Here is a 20,639-nt window from a genome sequence, read left to right as displayed (position 1 = left end):
CCGAAGACAACCAACATCACGACGACAACACGGTAATTTGAACCATACGGAAAGAATTGCAGAATTGGTATGGCATGGAGGAACTATCGCCCTAGCCAATAGCCTGAGGTGCACGGTATTTCGTGTATGGGGAACCCTTCAAGGACAAAGGGTTATGGTGATGCTCAATAGCGGAGCTACTCTAATTTTCATAAACTCATCTCTAGTTAAGCAAAGGGGTCTACCTACAGAGACACATGAAAGACTCCAGGTCAAGGTTGTCGGAGGGACTCTTCTGCCCTACACACACCTTGTTCCTCGGCTAAGTATCACACGATGACCGAGGATTTCTTCATAATGGACCTTGATGACATGGAGGTTATTTTGGACATACTGTGGATGGAGACACTTGATGAATACACTCAGAGCTTCAAACAGATGGATTTAACTTTTGTTGTCGATGGAAAGAAAGTTGTTCTCCGCAGAATGGCAAATGAGGTCCTGAGGGAAGTTTCTGCACATCAGATGGAGGCAATTTTACGGCGTGATCACACTGCTTGGGCTGCACATTGTTTTGTCTTGGTAGGAAATAGACACCTCCCCAGGATGATGATCTCCAGAATATCTTAAACGATAACGATAAAGTTTTTATAGACATCCCTTCTGGCATACTAGCTCATCGAGGGTTGAATATACTATTGAGTTGGAAGTAGGAGCCAAGCCTGTCATAACCACACCCTACCACCATCTTGAGAAATTCAAAGATGAGATCTAAAAGACAATTCAAGAACTACTAAAGAAAGGATGGATCCATCCCAATTCTAGCCCTTTCACGTCATCAGTGGTATTGGTCAAAAAGGACGGGACGATGGAAATGTGTGTGGACTACCATGCATTGAACAAAAATAAATAAAGAATAGATATCCCATTCTAAGGATACATGAGTTGGTGGATGAATTACATGGTGTAGTCTATTTTTCGAAAATAGATCCTTGTTCCAGATACCATCAGATCTGCATGAGGGAGGAAGACATGGAAAAGATGACTTTTCGTTGTCACTATGGGCATTATGAGTTCCTGGTCATGCCGTTTGGATTAACAAACACATCTGCTACATTCCAATCATGCATGAATCACATCTTCGACAAACAATTGCGTAAGTACTTACTGGTATTTTTTAATGAAATTCTTATTTATAGTAGTACATGGGAAGAGCATCTGAAGCATCTAGATGAAGTCTTAAGGATCATGAAGGATCAGTTTTTGTTCGCCAAGCAATTCAAGTGTGAATTCGATCTGACAGAAATATTGCATCTGGGACATGTTGTCAGTAAATATGGTGTTCAAGTTCATCAGAAGAAGATTCAAGCTATCCTTGAGTGGTCTCCCCCAAAATCACCCAAAGAGTTGCGAGGATTTTTTATACTATGCAATTATTACCAGAGGTTTGTAAAGCAATTCTCTCAGCTAAGCACACCTCTAACAGATCTGACAAGAAAAGGGTCCTTCCAATGGAGTGAAAAGGCACAACTCACTTTTGATAAGCTGAAGGAAGCAATGAGCACTTGTCTCGTGCTTGCTTTACCTGATTTCACTTGACCATTCATTATGGAGTGCAATACATCTGAAGAAGGCATTGGCATAGTACTAATACAAGATAGACACCCCATAGCCTATGAGAGCAAAAAGCTTACGCAAACAAAAATGCTTATATTCCATCTACGACAAAGAGATGTTGACCATCGTACATGCATTAACCAAGTTCCAGCAGTATCTGGTGGGTGCCAAGTTTGTCATTCATATGGATCACAATAGTTTGAGATATTTTTGAAGCAACGAAACTTGAATGAGAGGCAACAAAAATGGGTAAGCAAGGTTTAGGCTTTTGATTTTGACATTGAATATGTGAAAGGAAAGAACAATGTGGTTGCAAGTGCTTTGTCCAGGAAACCCACCATCTGCTTACTAACCCAAATTTTAGCTAATTGGAAAGCACATTTGTTGGTAGAATACTCCAAAAACACATTTGTCTATGAGTTAATTGATGGCAACACCCAGAATGATTGGTACAAAGTGGTGGGTGACATCATTTACTATAAAAATCAGATATTTTTAGTACTGGAATCCAAGTCGAAGTAGAAAAATTTGAAGGAGGTACACAACTCACCCTTGGCAGGACACTCAGGGTTCCTCAAAACATACAGACGTCTCAAAGAGAGGTTTTCATGGAAAGGACTTAAAGGAGACGTATTGCAGTATGTAAGAAAGTGTGTGGTCTACCAACAGAACAAATCCAAACATACTTTGTCTATCGGGTTACTGTAACCTCTACCAATTCCAGAACATAAGTGAGAAAGTATCTCGATGGATTTCATAACTAGACTTCCCAAGGTGAACGGAAAGGATTGTATCTTCGTGGTGGTTGACAGATTGACAAAGTATGCACATTTCTTCATCGTCCCCTCAGATTTTCAAGCCGCACAATTTGTCGATCTATTTTTAGATAAGTCTTTCATCTGCATGGGTTACCCTAGAACATTGTCAATGATCGGGATGGGCAATTCATCAGTTTTTTCTGGACAAAACTATTTCGGTTGGCAGGGACAGAATTGTCACCAAGTACTAGTTACCACCTTCAAACAAATGGACAAACGGAGATTGTGAACAAGTGGCTCAAAGGTTACCTTTGGAACTACGTTTTGACACAACAATGGGCGTGGGTCAAATGGATAGACCTAGGGGAATATTGTTAGAATACCACATGTCTATTAGGATGACACCATTAAAAACTCTATACGAGTATGAACCTCTCTCCTTCTTTGATACAATTTTGGGAGACAGTCATGCACCAAGGGCGAGGGACTAGCTTCAGGAGGGACAAGACATCCTAAGATATCTGAAGGAAAACTTGGCACAAAATCAACAAAAGATGTATGCTGACAGACACTGAATAGAGAGGAGTTTCAAAGTCGGAGACTTGGTCTACCCCTAGCTCCAGCCATACCAACAATCCTCATTGAAAGAAAAGGGAAAAGAAAAACTGAAGCAACGATTTTATGGCCCTTATCATGTAGTGCGCCGCATCGGTGAAGCCGCCTATGAGCTCGAACTTCCAAAGGGGAGCCATATTCATAATGTTTTCCACATTTCCTACCTGAAGAAAGTTGTGGGACAGAACATCACAATAGCTAGAGACATTTCACTGCTCAATAAGAGAAGGAAAGCTCATATTGGAACCAACATAGATTATTGAAGTACGTGAGAAGACCCTGTGGAACCGAACAGTGAAGGAATATTTGGTATGCTGGAAACACTTGCTACTAGACGACACAACCTGGGAAGGCGAGCACATTCTACAACATCCGATATTGCGTTTGCTTGAGGACAAGCAAATTTTGAGATAGAAGAACGGTAATATCCCCGTCATAAAATAGATTTTTAATCAAACTATTGTTAATGGGCCAATTGATTTAATTTATCTCTGACCCATTTTTGCTTTGTTTTCGTAATTTGTGTTGTCGTTGGCTGTCTTTGTACACCCTCAGAAAGTTTTCCCCTAAAAGGTATTTAAGCACGACTTGTAAATAGTCTTTAGACATGCAATTTGGATTATTCTTTGTTCTGCAAATCACTGTTGGAGTACTATGTTATTTTCCATTCGAAAATGAAAGACCTTCCCTATTTGGTTTATCCAATTTCGGTGGGATTTAACCTTCACCCTATTCCGTCACCTGTAACACTTCGCTCGGAACTAGCAAATCGGAGCATCACCTTTTGGCATAGCATCCTCCACCATACGGACCCCATTCAGGAATACACAAACTGCCATTCGTACCTAACAATTCGCTCCTCGTGTTTTAAACATTGCATTGCTAGCACAGAACATTACAGTAGCTTCATTCAGATAATGACTGTGATCAAAGACTATATATATATATATATATAAGCATACTGACATATAAAGAAACAAATATATAATCTCATTATATGTCATTTTGCAAATGATTGATGCAGTTGAAACCAATGAACATATATATATTTTATCTAAGATCATATCTCAGCCATGATCATAACATATTCCGATCCCTTTGATTTAAGATCATTATCCATCTGTATAAATATCATTATCGGGCTGCATATGAATCGAGTTCATTATGATAAGTAATATATGTTTAGACTTGTGTTAAGTCTAACTAACTCAGAATGGGTATGACAAACCAACACCGAATAGGTGTGACAGTGAATGGTCATGTCTCCATTCGAAGACATGCCCATTCACTCTCACACCCCTCCTTATTATATATATACTCGATCTACCCAATATTGCAAGGCATCAAAATCCATTAATGCAAGCATATCAAAGGAATGTAAGCATCTCAAGTACAAGAACATCTCTATTATTTCTATGGTAATATATACAAATTCTGAAGCAAATCAAATTCATTGACATCAATGCTCAAACCTGGAAACAAAATTGTGCATCAGTTAGCCTTATATTGAAATCTGATGAGAAACTTTACATTAAGGCTTAAAGAAAATATTCTCATCACTTGAATGCACCAAGTAGAATCTAGGTGCTTGCAAGGGAGCTCTTAGTAGTACTAGAAGGCTCCAACTTTTTAAAACTTCAAAGTATCACAGTATACCTTCTTTTCTTTTCATTTTTATCATTCCTAAGAACATGGTTACAAATTTTAAATAAATTCAAAGGAGGTTCTTATGGTACAATCGGGTAAAGTATACTAGTTCACATCAAACTAAGGTAAGGTCATGCCATGAGACTCGTCTAATTATCAACTATTTGTTCCTTGTTGGATTTTCTCTTCCCTACAGTCCATCAAAAATCTAAGCAATGAGGGCTTCCATCACCAGCATGAAATTGGCCCCAAGACCCCGTGCTTCTAGAATCAGTCCAATTCCCTAGATTAACACGGGTATCCCTCCCCTGCATGCAGCCAGCAATGCACATCCACTACCTACTGTGTACAATTGATAGTCTACCAACATATACATTCCTTGACTACTCATATAGAGAGGACTAGTCTACACACATTAGAGGAATACAAACCTCTACCTATGACCTCATAGTGTCTGAACATTATTCGTTGTTGTAAAGGTTGGTGCATGCACTTGGTCTAGCTTTATAACTATAAAAAATGACATGTTCCTAACTCAGATTAAGTAAATGACAATAAAGTAATCAAGGAGTACCTATGTAGATTCTTATAAGCTTGGGATTAAGTATCTTAACACATAACAATCTCAAGATCCAATGCATATGTCCTCAACTTCACATGTAACATTAAGCGGATATCGACTATAAATTAGTTAATCAAATCCATTTCCTTTATCTTTCTGATCAAAGCACATTAAGTATTACATACAACTTATTTGGTTTTATAAACTCTCCATTATTACTCATTTCAGCCTCAACTGAATCCTCCTGTAGGGGAATGCTCAAGCAAGGACTAGCATCAATCCCTATAGGTACCCCCACCCCCTATTGACGTATAGCATCAGTTGAAGTAATGATTAATGTTTATATTTTATTTGAATTATTCACATAACAATCTGTATAGTCATTGGACTGATATTATGAAGGCTATTATCATTATCGGGGACCTTATGGCCTGTTGCCGATTACAAAAAGGATATGTGTGAAGTTGTTTAAACAAACAAACTAATGTTTAGTAATGCATCCGTAGAGGCATGACCCTATGTGGCCAAAGGCCACGTAGAGTCATGACTCAACGGAGACATGACTCTCCACAATAATATATATGTGCAAAGCAAATTGTTGGGACAGATATAAATCCATGGCAATACAAGTCCCAGCAATCTGCCTACTTCTCTCTGCAGGTTAACACATTGAGATTTGTTGACTCTCCATTGGTGTTATAGACTCACATCGATTGTCATTTGAAGACCAAGATCTGTATCTTTGTTTCTGCAATCAATCAAGTAAGGATATCCATTATTGTTCATATCTGTTATAATAGTTTTATCTATCAAAGATCATTAAAACTAACATGGTATCAGAGTAATTCTATTAAGAGGGAGTTTTTTGTACCATATAATCCTCAACAGAATGGAGTTACAAAACATAAAAATAGATGAACTTTTGAATTAGCCAAAGCAATAATGCACAATCAAAACCTCCATACTTCCTTTTGGGCTGAAGCATCTAACACTGCAGTCTACATTCAAAACAGATGTCCACACTCAATATTAGAGAACACCACTCCTGACGAAGTATTTATGGGTTTTAACCTAGATCTAAGTCACCAAAGAATATTTTCAATAAAAGAAAACACCACTGCTGAAGAAGTATTTATGGGTTTTAAACCAGATCTAAGTCACCTAAGAATATTTGGGTGTCCAGTTTATATCCACATTCGTAAAAAGAAAAGAACAAAACTAGAACCATCTGGAAAGAAGGGGATACTATTGGATACAATGAAACAATCAAAGGCTAGAGCGTTTTTGTTCCGGGTCAAAAAAATAATTGAGATTAGTAGAGATGTGAAATTTGAAGAAGATATTGCCTTTTATATTTCTAGAAATAGTAATGAATATCTTATAGAACCTGTTCCTTGGGCCCGTTTGGTTGCTGGAATATAAATTAAGCATTGGTTCTAGAATTTGGAATCCAGTATATGAATAGGGAATTCAATTTGGGACCGTTTGGTTAACCAAGAATTCATTGTGAGAATATAGATTTCCTCCGTTTGGTTGCAAATTGTGGAATTGGAATACTAGCCAAAACAAGCATTATCTTTTTTATTCAGATTTTTAAGATGAATGAAATGTATGTTTAATAGTACAACTCACCAATGTCAAAGCTAGTCCGAACAAGATCAATGAAAATGAGAATTCAAAGAAGTTGCAGCAAATAGAATTATAGAGGTAATTCAACATTGGTAATAAAGAGGAGGTATATGGAATCACTATTTGAATGAAAAGTTAATATCCTAGTGTATGCAAAGCTTTCAATACTATGATATAAGGAAGATCCATTCCAAACCAGTTATCTACAGAGGTACCGTTCCTGCTATAAATTGCATATAAGCCAGTCAACCCATATAGTTGTAGAGACATTATACATATAGCAAATGATGGGTCATGCATACACAACAGCAATACCAATTGCTAATTCCAATTTAACTTTTTATGTAGATCACTTTAACAGCAAACAGCCACAGCATACACATAGAGATGAAATGAGCTTAACATGCCAAACGCCACATTTATAGGTAGCTGCAAAATTTATTTAGGTGTAGTTTGTGCAAATTTCTGTGTATAAGCTGTTAGAAAAATAAATAGAAATGTGACACCAAATCACAAGGGTTTTATTATGTTACGAAATAAAGTCAAAATAATAAAACTAGAGTTCCAGACACTTCCATGCAGATTCTCCCTTCTCGGCATCAGCTATCAACAAGTTGCAGAGATTTACCAAGAATATCATGAAGTGTTGATCCTATCAAACTAAAGAATTGATTATTAGTAATTGTTTTAGGCTTGAGAAGTTGTCAAGTCTCTCCGGAATGCTCTTCTTGGAAAAGATTGACATGGGATGTTGTGAAAAGCTGTAGAACATTACGGTGCCAACATCATTCATCAGTCTATCTCTACACAGTTGCAGAGCTTTGCAACTCTCCCCTGATTTTATCAAGCTGATAGAGCTAAGAATGAAACACAAAAAAATCCCAAATGGGTACCTGTGTGAGAGGCGGAAAAAACAGAGGCGGCAAAATTGTTGGGGAGACCAGCAGCGCGCAAGGATAGAACAAGCAGGAAAAATCTAGGTCAAGCAGACCTCAAAAAGCAATTCATTTCCATTAGGATGTAATGCTCATTTTTATCCAAATTGGAATTAAAATCAGCATTAGACCAATTCCACCTATTTAGGAGGAATACCAAATCCAAATTTTCGAGGGTAAATGGGCATACCGGATTCTTATTTTTTTCAATTCCAATTCTAATTTGTCCCACCCAAATAGCGAATTATAAATTTCTAGGAATTCTGTATGCTAATTCCATTCATATTCCAGCAACCAAATGGGCCATAAATAGATGAAAATCACCCAGCAAAAATTGAGAGGGAGAATGATATTGAACCATCTTCTACCACTACATCTAATCCTGAAGATTCTGAAAATGTTAACAATAAAAAGAGGCCACTTTAGGCTAGGAAAATTATAGAAGAAAATCAATTTGAACCTAATGAAGTGATTCGAGAAAGTAAAAGAACAAGAAAACAGTCATGCTATGCTTCATTATTAACTGAACTTATAAAAACAACACCTTCAAATGTTAAAGAAGCACTATCAAGCCAATCTTGGAAAGAAACAATGATTGAAGAATATAATTCCATACTAAAAAATGATGTATGGGATGATGTACCCATACCTAAAAAAATTAGTTCTTTCTTCTAAGTGGTTGTTTAAAATTAAGCATGTACCTGATGGCAGCATTGTAAAGTACAAAGCCAAATTTGTAGCACAAGGTTTCTCACAGAAAGAAGGTATCAATTATAAAGAAACATTTGCTCCAGTTGCTAGATACAATTCAATTAGAACTATATTAGCTATCACAGCATCGAAAGGATGGAAAGTTCATCAAATGGATGTTAAAACAGCATTCCTAAATGGTAAAATTGAAGGAGTTTATATCGAGCAACTAGAAGGATTATATACTAATGACAGTAAAACTCATGTATGTAAGTTGAAGAAAGCATTATATGGTCTCAAACAAGCTCCCAGAGCGTGGTATGAAAGAATAGAAAACTATCTAACAAAGTCAGAATATTTTTAAAATGAAGCTAATCCTAACTTATACTTCAAGATAGATGATGATAATATGATTATTCTTGTGTTATATGTTGATGATTTGTTGATAACGGGTGAAGAACATCTCATAAAGAATCGCAAACAAGAACTACTAGCAGAGTTTGATATGAAAGATTTAGGTCTTCTACACTACTTCCTAGGATTGGAACTCTGGCAAAAGGGTAAATACATTTTTCTAAATAAGGGAAAATATACAATTGATATTTTCATGAAAGTTAGAATGATGGAATGAAAACCAGCTTCTACTCCTATAGAAGTCAATCTACACAAGCTGAAGGGTGATATGATCAAATCTGAATCTACAGATCCTACTTACTATAGGCAAATTATTGGATCTTTAATGTATTTAGTGAGTACTCGTCCTAACATATGCAACTAACGCCTTGAGTCAGTTTATGTGTGCACCAAAGAAGATACATCTACATGTAGCTAAATACATTTTGAGATATTAAAAAGTATTATTGGCATGGGAGTCAAATATGATCAAGTAAACATCAACCTTCATGTATATATTAATTCTGATTGGGCAGGTAGTCCTACTGAACGTAAGAGTACTTCGAGATGTTGCTTCGATCTTGGATCTGGAATGGTTTCTTGATTCAGCAGAAAACAGTATTCAGTTGCATTAAGTTCTACTGAAACAGAATACACTACCTCTTCTTTGGGAGCTAGAGAAGTTGTATGGCTACAAAAATTGCTAGTTGATTTGTTCAAAAGACCTTGAAGCCCACTGTGATTCATTGTGACAATTGTTGTCAGTAATATCTATATTGCAGCTGATGGGTAGAATAGTATCTGAACGGGCGTGTGACGGTTGAGTCACCCCTTCGAAAAGGTATATGTACACCATCCGGAATGGACTTTGGATATTTATTATAATCATGGGAATCATTGTAAGCAAGCATATGCGTGTGGCACGGGAAATACTAAACTGCACACAACAAAGTGACCAGAGGCAAAGACTTCAACAACTCACCGAAGAGTACGGCAGTGGTGTCATAGGATGTGACCACAGTACCACGGGAGCACTGATGAACAAAGTGCAATCACCAAGTTGATCAAGAAAGAGGTTGAGAGAAGAAGCTCGAGAAAGGCAAAGGGTGATCAAAGAAATAAAGGAAGAATTGGAAAACTTATATACGCCAAGGGAGAATCTGGACGAAAGGGAAAGGACCAGTGTAGCTCAGAGTGTCGAAGGAACTCAAGCGTAGGGTGAACTCTTCGTCCTTGATACACCTGATGAACAAATACAATTTGGTCGAAACAACCAAGTCCTTGAGGAAGCTTTCACACCACTTGAGAATGTAGGTGTCCAGAGCGATACAGAAGTACAGAACAATGCAGGTATTCAGAGAGGCATGGGAGTACAGAACAATGCGGGTACTCAAAGCAGTACGAGAGTACAAAACAATGCGAGTACAAACAACAGTGCACAACAAAAGAAAGGAAGTGTACCGATGGTCGGTCCAAAAGAAAAATTACCCAAATTTAATGGTGATGGTATGGTAAATCCAATTAGACATTGCAAAACATGCAAAACCATATGGACAGCTAATGGCGTGACGGACGAAGATGATTGGGTCAAACAATTCCCAGCAACCCTACGGGGTGTGACAATTTATTGGTTTTCGGACGCCAACCCTCAGAAACTGACTACATGAGAAAACGTTAGAAAAGAGTTTATAGTAAAGTTTCAATTGCTGCGGGACAATAATGAAATAGTAACGGAGATATATAGTACCAAGCAAGGAAAGAATAACACAAACAATGATGCAACTTCGGGGGGATATTGCAACAATAATAGATGCAGAAGGGGTGGCAATAACAACGAAGGTCAGACTCGAATATAGTACGATGCGAGTGGACGGCCGATGATCCAGTGCCAAGCATGCAATCTTTGGAGCCACTTCGCTAGGGATTATACTACGAAGGAGACCCCATAGCTATTATGCAGAAGGTGTGGTCCAGGGGACCATGAAGATTCAAAATGTCCAAAACAAGGGGTAAATCTATTAAGCATTGAAACATGTGATGAGAAGGTACTAGCGGTCACACAGGAGCAGGCAAAGAAAGTGAAATACTCAAATGCAGAAGAAGAGAAGGAGAGGCTACAAAAAGCACGAACAGAGATAGAAAGGCAAATGAAAACAGGGAAATCAAAAGTCAAAGACACTGTTGAAACTTCGAAAAGGAACTTGGCAAAACAGAACATGATGGGGCAGATAATGCAAACAGAAATTCCTATTAAACTAAATGACCACCTTCTCACGATGCCACAGTTGCGTATGGATATTATGAATATGACACCATCCCCGAGAGTGACTACAGAAATGAGGGATAGTAATGAAACAACGGCAGCAAACCCGATGCTACTGGCACTTACAACAGGAAGACATTTGGCAGTAGTGGAGATGGGCATTCTGGGTACTGTGCTAACAGACACAATTGTAGATGGAGGATTGGGTGTGAATGTGCTATCGGAAGATATTTGGAAAACGCTAGGACAACCCACATTGTGGCCACCTACTTTCCAGTTAATCACGACAAATCAGCATGGGATAAAACCATTCAAAACTTTGATGGCACAGCCAGTAACGACTAGGACGCAAGCATTTTTACTAGATTTTGTAGTCATCCCACTGAAGAGAAGAGCGTACGACGCCATCCTTGGACAGAGGTGGTTGGTGCAAGCAAAGGTAAAACATGATTGAAAATGGAACACCCTATCCATGGAGCGTGGAGGCAGAAGATTCATAATTGACTTACATACACAAATGGTGGGAGAAGAAGTTGGATCATCTGATTCAGAAGGAGAGGACGAATGGAAGAAGCAAATGGAACCAGATGAGGAAGGAGTCCTACGGTTGGAAGGTGGATCGAAGGACGATGATCTAGATTCGGTGAACGGACTATTTCACTAGCAGATAGAGGATTACGAACTCTTCCCAAGCTGCAACATGTTGGGTGTCGAAGAACAAAAAGGAAGAAACGGGTTCCCGAAGGAGTATAGTGAACTAAAGGCAGGAGAAGTGTAGCTGGATGAAACACCAACCCATATATTCATTGAAGATAAGCCGATGAAATATGGAGGCCACAGTACAAACCATGAATCTGGGAAATAATACCGAACCAAAGAACATACTAGTGGGAGATAACTGGAATCTAGTAATAAAAATAGTTGCATTTAAAATAATACGGCCTTTTAAGAGAGCAAAGCAAGTACACAGTACGGACAAGTGAAAAGGAATTATGGCTGTATGGGCACGTGCGGAGGAGAGAAGGGAGTACGTTCGCCATAAAATAGGGTCGTCTGACCTATCAGGAGCGTAGGCAAGAAAGGAAGGCAATAAAGAAGAACAAAATGTTGTACGACCTAGGAAGGACGTCGTACGACCAAGGAAGACAGCAAGAAATCATAGGCATTCCACCGTATGGCCAAAAAAGCAAAGATATTGTACATGACACACCATACGACTCAAGAAAGGAATAAGTATCATCGTACGGACTCAAGGAGAACACAAGTTAATGGATCGTACGACCTTAAGGAAATCACGAAGACCATATGGCCGTAAAAGAGATCAATTCTAAAGTAGTGACCGTATGACTGTATGGATATAAGAAAACCCCTATAGCAAACAAGTCATCACTGCAAAACTGTACGAACGGAGGCTTAGATTGGATACCATACGGTTTACGGCCTATACAAAGGGTAAAGCTCAAGAAAACAACAAAGACCGTATGGCATTATGCGAATGCAACCAAAGAAAGCTTGATTGCAGGAGAATAGAAGGAACACCGTACGGTGTACAGTTGGCAGCTTGGTGAAATAGGAACATCGTATGACCCATTTCCGTATGGCTGAAAACTTGTGGGAAATTAGAACACCGCAGAGCGAAGAAAAGCAAAGAAACATCTTCCTTACGACTCAAAAAGAAGAAGGAAGCAGCGTACAGTGGTCCGTACAACTCAAAAAGAAGAAGGTAAGCATGGTGGTCCATACGGCCTGGGTACTAGGGAAATCACCGAACCGTACAGCCTTGAGGAGAAGAAATTGCTGACCATACAACCATGAAGGAACCCGTATGGACAAAGGAGAGACACCATACATAGAAGAGAAGCATGAGAAGTTGATATTGTATGGACGTGAAGGCAAGCCAAGATGGAAAGACCGACTTACGGCTTGGTACAGTGAGCATAAACCAAGGGTGATCATACTGTACGACCCGTACAGACGAGCAAGAAGAAGAAAAGGTCGGTTTGAAGGAGAGGTTATAGTACTGTACAGTCTGGAAGGATACCACACGGCTATTAGAAAAGGAGCGAACCCCGTACGGACGAGGGAAACGTATAGATATGGAGTACGATCACTGTACGACCTTGGAGGCAGACACCACATGACCATGGAGGCAAACACTGTACGGCCTTAGAGGCGGACACTGTACAATCTTGGAGGTGGACACCGTACGACCAACACATAAGTATATCATACAAACTAGAAAGGACTATCGCACGAAGTGCAAGTAAGGACTGCAGTATAGACGCGAAGGACTATTGTACGACTCAGAGAAAAGGGAACATTTGAAACACTGTATAGACATAGAAGAAGGGTGATAAGAGAGGTTCTTAAAAAAAAATGATGACAAAGAAAAATGTTTAGAATGAATAACGTATGATACCAAAGGAAGAGAAAGACATAAAAGGTATCAAAACATAAGCAGCTGGCAGAAAGAGTATGGGATCAGAAGAAAATCACAAAAAAGGTGTGTTCCATGGACTTTTCTGTGGGTTTGAGAGTGCTAATTTGGTCTTAGCACCGAGGGCGCTGCCCCTCTACTCCAAGACCCTGTGAGGGCGCTGCTCCCTAGACCCCTAGTCAGTGTAGTTATCAGTCGTGGGAAGTGTGACCAGTTGATGAGACTTGGAGCTACGATAGGCGTAGAGTGTCTATGTGCTAGAGGTGGAGAGAGCACTAAAGCAAGCCTTTCGAGAAGGGTGTTATGCTTTGAGGCACTCAGAGTAGGTGTTGGACGTGAAGCTGTCTTGGTAGATGCATAGAGAGCTCGAGAGGAGTTGATCATCCAGTTGGAGGTAGTAGAGTGATACTTGGCTCAGTGTACCGAGGCGTTGGAAGTAGAGAAGGCGGCACAAATGGCTATCAAGGTCAACTTGGCTAAGGTGACAATATTGTGTTAGTAGAGGCTACAGATGCAATATGTTTTGGAGACAAATTTGGTGCAAGCACGAGACGAATGTGAAAGTGGTGTGAAGGAAAAAAAAAATCTATCCCTCTTATAGTTAGTCAGTTAATGTATTTCGTTTTGTTAATCTATCTCGGTAATTTTGTAATTGTTGTCTAGAGACGACTTTTCTTTTGGGGGGGATGATATTGTCGATAAAATCTATATTGCAGCCGATGGGTAGAATAGTATCCAAATGAGCATGTGACGGTTCAGTCACCCCTTCGAAAAAGTATATGTACACCATCCGGAATGGACTTTGGATATTCATTGTAATTATGGGAATCATTGTTAGCAAGCATATGCGAATAATAAAAGGAATATTTTTGTGTTATATGTTCTTGTCTATTGTCTGAATGCATTAGTAAACCATTTACCCTATACGGTAAACAACAATCAGAGTTGTATTAAGCTTTCAGCTAATCTAGTCTTCCACAATTGTTCCAAGCATATTGAAATTCTTTATCACTACATCAGAGATATAGTCGATCGAGGAGTCATTCAACTGGAGTACATAAGTACTAATGAGCAAACAACAGATATCTCTACTAACCCTCTTGCTAAAGTGAAGATGGATACTTCAGAGGAAAACTTGGTATGTTCTAATTGTAATATTGTATATTGAATTTTCAATTTTCAATTTATATGAGTTTATGCTTCTATTGATGTTTAGTTGCATCAGATATGTAATGAAAGGTGATGATCTTTCATAGACATATATATTCAGAAGGTAATCATTTGTAAGTTGACGATCTTGCAAATGATAGGCCTATTATCATGAAAAACTCTAGATATTGTTTCGAACAATTAGAGATTATTGATAATGAATGTATTATGATTACTCTAGATATTGTTTTGGACAATTAGAGATCATAATATATGTTATAATGGTGTTCATAGCATGGTGATTTTAATTATTTGACAAGTCACTATTTCAGAGTGTTAAAGTCAGATAATGTGCTCAGATATTCTATTCTGAAATCTTTAAAAGGTGTATTACTTCTCCCTTGCTAAGAGGGAGTATTGATGTATAGCATCAGTTGAAGTAATGAATAATGTTTATGTTTTATGTGAATCATGTTCTTCAAAATAATATATGTGTGTGTGTAATTAAATTTGAATTATTCACATAACAATCTGTATAGTTGTCGGGCTGATATTATGAAGGCTATTATCAGTATCGGGGGACCTTATGGTCTGCCGTCGATTACAAAAAGGATATGTGTGAAGTTGTTTAAACAAACAAACTAATGTTTAGTTATGCATCCATAGAGGCATGATCCTATGTGGCCAAAGGCCACGTAGAGTCACGACTCTACAAAGACATGACTCTCCACAGCAATATATATGTGCAAAGCAAATCGTTGGGACAGATATCAATCCACGGCAATACAAGTCCCAGCACTCTGCCTACTTCTCTCTGCAGGTTAACACAGTCAAATTTGTTGATTCTCCATTGGTGTTATAGACTAAAGATCAAGACACATCGATTGTCATTCGAAGATCAAGATCTGTATCTCTGTTTCTACAATCGATCAAGTAAGGATATTCATTATTGTTCATATCTGTTATAATAGTTTTATCTATCAGAGATTATTCAAACCCTCCCCCTGCAAGCTTTAGACCACAAAGGTATCCTTCAATTTTGTTCTGCTCCAATAATCAAAATGAGCCCAAGAGGAAAACAGTCATAAGCAGGCCTGAAACAATACCTATACAATCCTCTGTCTTTTTTTGGCTCTAAAATGTGGTCTCATTGTCTTTACATGTGTTCTTTTGCCTGTACCAAAATAGAAGCTTGGGGATGTTGCTATTGCAACCGCCCTGTTGGACATGCGCACACATTTTAGAGCAAAACCAAGGTATGTGAGCTATTTGATAGAATGCCTCAAAAATATGTCACCTCATGGAATGCAGTGATTGTAGGATACATAGAAGAGATTTTGTTAAAAATGCTTTAAAAACTTACAAGACCACCTGTTTGATAACAAGAAAACATAATATGCTAAACAAAACCATCTTATGGTTTTATGGGAAGTGTGTTGTAAATAGACCTATTCTCTATGGTATGTCTCGATGAAGTTCATACAAATAATCATAACAAGTTCTTTCAAATCTGTGCAAGATCAGCTGGAAATGTAATGAAATCTCGTTTTTTCATCTGCTTTCAAATGCTTCATGCGAAACAGCAGTTGAATGTAAAATGAGAAAACCAAAACTCACCCCGGGTAAAGCCACCATTATATGAGTGTTAAACTAATTGATTTCTAGATACTATGTATGGGACTTCAAACTGCAAAATGATGTAGAGAATGCCACTACATCTAACAATAATTGCTAACTCTAGTCAGATAACTCAGTGTAAATACTAAATAATCACTATGCTTTGAGGCCTTCCTCAATAAAGCCAGCCTCCTGACAAGCCCATCAGATTTGTTAATTGCCACTGACTGGATATCACTGAGGTCGACTATAAGTGTAAACTGAGACAGGAATTTAGGGATAATTGTTTCTATCCTAAATCAGTATAGAAGCCCTTCCATCACAGAAATTGTACTTTCCCATGAGTTATTTTAATCTTTGACCCATAAGTTATATAAAATGGCTAATAAAAGTTAAAAACACCAGATTTAGGAATACAAAGAAAAAACATATAAGAATTACACAAAATTGGAATTTGTAAACAAAAGAGGCATGGCCATGCCAAAAGAAAGAAAAAAAACCTGTAAAGAAAACCAATCAAAATTTCAAACAGACGTTCAAAAAGGATTCAATGAAGTTTTCTTTTTGTTGATATTGTTGTGCTTGTGCAAAAAGAAATCCCCGCTATTTTTGTCTTCCTTTTTCAGGCCTTCTACATTAAGATATTATATGAAGATGTTCAGATAAATGTTGACAGCACCAAAAAGAATAAGGTTTGGATCAATCCAGTGAGGTAATGAATATCATGACAAACAGAAAATTTAAAAATCAGATAACTGGGCACATTAAGAAATAACCTTTTTAGAAACAGTTATATGTGTATATCCTCTCTCCTAGAGAAGCAGCTGGGTTGAGGGATGTGCATCCTTTGCCCATATCTCCAAAGTATTGAACAGTTCATATAAAGGATGATGAATCTCTCAAGTAAATGTTGAAATGAAAACAGCCATCAACTGACTTAACAAACTCTGCCCTCTAACTATGATGCACTTTTTATGCAGCTTTATAATTCACCCATTATTAATATTACTTTTTAAAGATATTACATCTCTGTTTTGAAAGATTCTCATTATCATCAAGGCTAAACTGTCCTAATAAGATGCAGTGTCTAAAACATACCAAATATTTCTGGATATCTCGGGTTGTCAACATAGAATTAACGCCAAAACTAAAACAATCAAAGGTTAAGGTGATTGGTCAACTTGCAATCCATATAACTGTTAGCTATCCAAGGAATTCTCCAGTGAGAAACTTATCAACTGCCAGCATTAAACCATTAAAGGCTAAACTAATTGGTCAACTTACAATCCACATAACTGTTAGCTATCCAAGGAATTCTCCAGTGAGAAACTTATCAACTGCCACCATTAAACCATCTGAAGTGTGTGGCACTTCTTTCATGCCATCTTTCTCAATAGATGTCTGCAAAAGACCAAGATTCAGATGAGAATTCAAGCCTTAATAATTACTATTACAGAGAATACAAAGAAGGGATCTGTTAGCTATAACTGTTAGCTATCCAACTATACAAAGAAGGGATTTGTTAGCTATAACTGTTAGGGGTCAACTTACAATCCATATAACTGTTAGGTATCCGAGGAATTTTCCAGTGAGAAACTTATCAACTGCCACCATTAAACCATCTGAAGTTTGTGGCACTTCTTTCATGCCATCTTTCTCAATAGATGTCTGCAAAAGACCAAGATTCAGATGAGAATTCAAGCCTTTATAATTACTATTACAGAGAATACAAAGAAACCTAAAAGAAAGACATAGATCAGACAACCCAAAAAAGAGATGAATTACAAAGAACCAGATCAAACATCTAACATCCAATCTTTCATTGATATCACTGAATTGGATTTGCCTTCAGCTACCAAACTAAGATTTCACTGCCAGGGCATCAACCTAAGCATGGTCAATTATATCCACTTCCCTACTGAATAAAGTTTTAGGTGTTGTGAGAAAAGATTCAAAGAGTGCATAATCAAGTACATCTTATACTCTGTTCTCTCTTTTTCACTTCATTTGGAATAATTTGTATATATGTTTTAAGTCATTCACTTAAAAGAGAGTTTGGTATTCAGTTGAATGGCGTAAACATTTATTTTAGCAGTAACTCTTATTAATTAATTCTGTTTAGGATTAGTCTGCTCCTTACAGGTATGGTTTGGGTTCCTCTTTAGCACCTGTATGAAGAGTATTTAATGGACTAAATTCTGATTAGAATTCTTATTTTGAGACTGTCCAAACACCAAAAGCATTTTGCTAATATTTTGTAACAGGAAGAGCCAGCCATTGGGAAGACTGGAAAACCTTTTATATCAATAGAATTTATTTACGGGGACCCAATTTATCACCCTCTTTTTTCTATCGCAACATGGCCATGGAACATATTAAAAACAATATATAACATAAAGTTATGTAACAGTCTCAAAATAAGAATTCTAATCAGAATTTAGTCCATTGAATACTTTTCATACAGGTGCTAAAGAGGAACCCAAACCATACCTGTAAGGAGCAGACTAATCCTAAACAGAATTAATTAATAAGAGTTACTGCTAAAATAAATGTTTACGCCATTCAACTGAATACCAAACTCTCTTTTAAGTGAATGACTTAAAACATATATACAAATTATTCAAAATGAAGTGAAAAAGAGAGAACAGAGTATAAGATGTACTTGCTACTTTTGCTTTTGCCACATCTCCAATCAGTGACTCGAGGGCATAGAGTTATTGCTGCTATCCACCTCCAAGCCCATTTAAAAATGACCACCAACAGAAACAAGAAAAATCGCAAAATACCAACCAAACTGGAATTCGAAGACAGAAAGCAAAATGAAACAATGGAAAGTAAACATTTCAAGCAAAATCAAAGAAGAGAAAATAAACATTTGAAGCAAAATCAAAGAATAGAAAGTAACCATTCGAAACAAAAACTAAGAAAGAGGCATGGCCACACCAAAAGTACGCAACTGCAGGCAAATCAAACAAAAGAAAATGAGGAGGAACAAGCTACAATCTGCCCTGCTTGTCAAGTACCCCACTATTTAAAAGAAATGACTTCCTAATCTTACCAACGGTCATTGCTTTTTTCGGCATTGATCTGCTTTTTCAATGGCCATTCCGACTGTAATTTGAGTGCAGGTAGAACACGCTCCTTCGCGTACCGTTGTTTGTAAAACAAAATGGACTGAATCTGCAGTTTGGAGGGCACCAGCTTTGATCCTGTTTTTCCTGTTTTTCAAACGGTCCTTTTTTTTTGTGTGATTCTTAAACAGATCTGGTAATATTGTGTATCATTAGAGGAATTTTCTAAATGGTGAATTGGAGGGCTGCCTTCAAAATTTCTCAAGTTCTACTGCTAGGCAACATTTGGAAAGCTGTAGGGTTTGGTGAGGCAGTTGAACCTATACCTTAAAAAGATAATGCGTGCATATTCATAAGCATGGGCGATGAAAAATGACATAGAACCTACTTCAATTACCCTTACCCTGACACATACATATTCTCCCTTATATAAATGGAATGCAACGAACATAGTCATCATACACTTGCTCCGTCTGTTACACATCCCCATCACCAATAACACTTCATTTGGATAACTAGCAATCGCAACTTAGTGTGCAATAGGTACGTTGTGAAATAATTTATATGCATTTGTAAATTAATTAATTAATTTTGATTAAATAATATATGAAGTTAAAAATACTTATTTTTTATTTAGAATTTCATTTATGCATAAAATTAATTTTGGTGAGAGTTATTTAGTATAATTTGATTTAAAGTTAAAATGGTCTATTGTTATTATCCTAAATTTGTATCGATATTAATTTAAAATATATAAGCTAACATGACTCACAACTACAAATACTTTTGAAAAAATGAGTCTATGTTGCATGGTTTACCTATATATCAACCTAGTGAAGTCCTTATTGATACATTGACTAAAAGAAAGTTTCCACCATTTTATTTGTTTTGGGCAAGAAACAATGTAGCTTCGTAACATGCAATCTACACCATGGAGAGAGTAATGAGACAATCCATATCGTCAACTTTAATATAATAGGTATTGCTTTGACCTAAATTTAAAGTGATGAAATTACGTGGGAGAAAATTATTTGTTAGAATTCCCAAAAAATATATTATAATTGCTTTCTATAATCATAGAATATGCACAATTTGTCTCTAAAACGTTGCCCATTTTCTCGTTGATTGTGTCAAATTATCTTCCCCATTTGTTTTTTATTTCAAGGATCATAGAAAGAGCACAGCTTGTCTAAAAAATGTTGCCTACTTTCTCCTTCACTGTGTTGGATTATCTTCCACACAATGTTTTGCTTTCTACGATCATAGAATATGCACAA

At 37.4% G+C, this 20,639-nt stretch overlaps 1 long non-coding RNA gene across 7 annotated transcripts in view; it reads right to left on the bottom strand.

Moving 5' to 3' along the window:
• Positions 1–19,856, bottom strand: part of LOC149528773 (uncharacterized) — a 97,377-nt gene extending 77,521 nt beyond the window's left edge. The window contains exons 1-4 of one of the 7 annotated variants that reach the window (XR_016358630.1): positions 19,350–19,834; positions 17,843–17,959; positions 17,576–17,692; positions 5,573–5,926 (exon numbers count right to left, since the gene is read on the bottom strand). This is a non-coding gene — a long non-coding RNA (uncharacterized LOC149528773). Of the gene's footprint in view, positions 1–5,572; positions 5,927–17,575; positions 17,693–17,842; positions 17,960–19,349 lie in introns of those variants that run through there. The other 6 variants (XR_016358628.1, XR_016358633.1, XR_016358632.1 and 3 more) reach the window with 6 other exon arrangements.
• Between the last annotated feature and the right edge of the window lie 783 nt (positions 19,857–20,639).

Source organism: Cupressus sempervirens, chromosome 11 (assembly GCF_028749045.1).
Source record: "Cupressus sempervirens isolate cs-2001-9-10 chromosome 11, ASM2874904v1, whole genome shotgun sequence".
NCBI lineage: Eukaryota > Viridiplantae > Streptophyta > Pinopsida > Cupressales > Cupressaceae > Cupressus > Cupressus sempervirens.
Note: the sequence above shows the minus strand (reverse complement) of the source record. Positions and strands in the feature narration are given on the sequence as shown.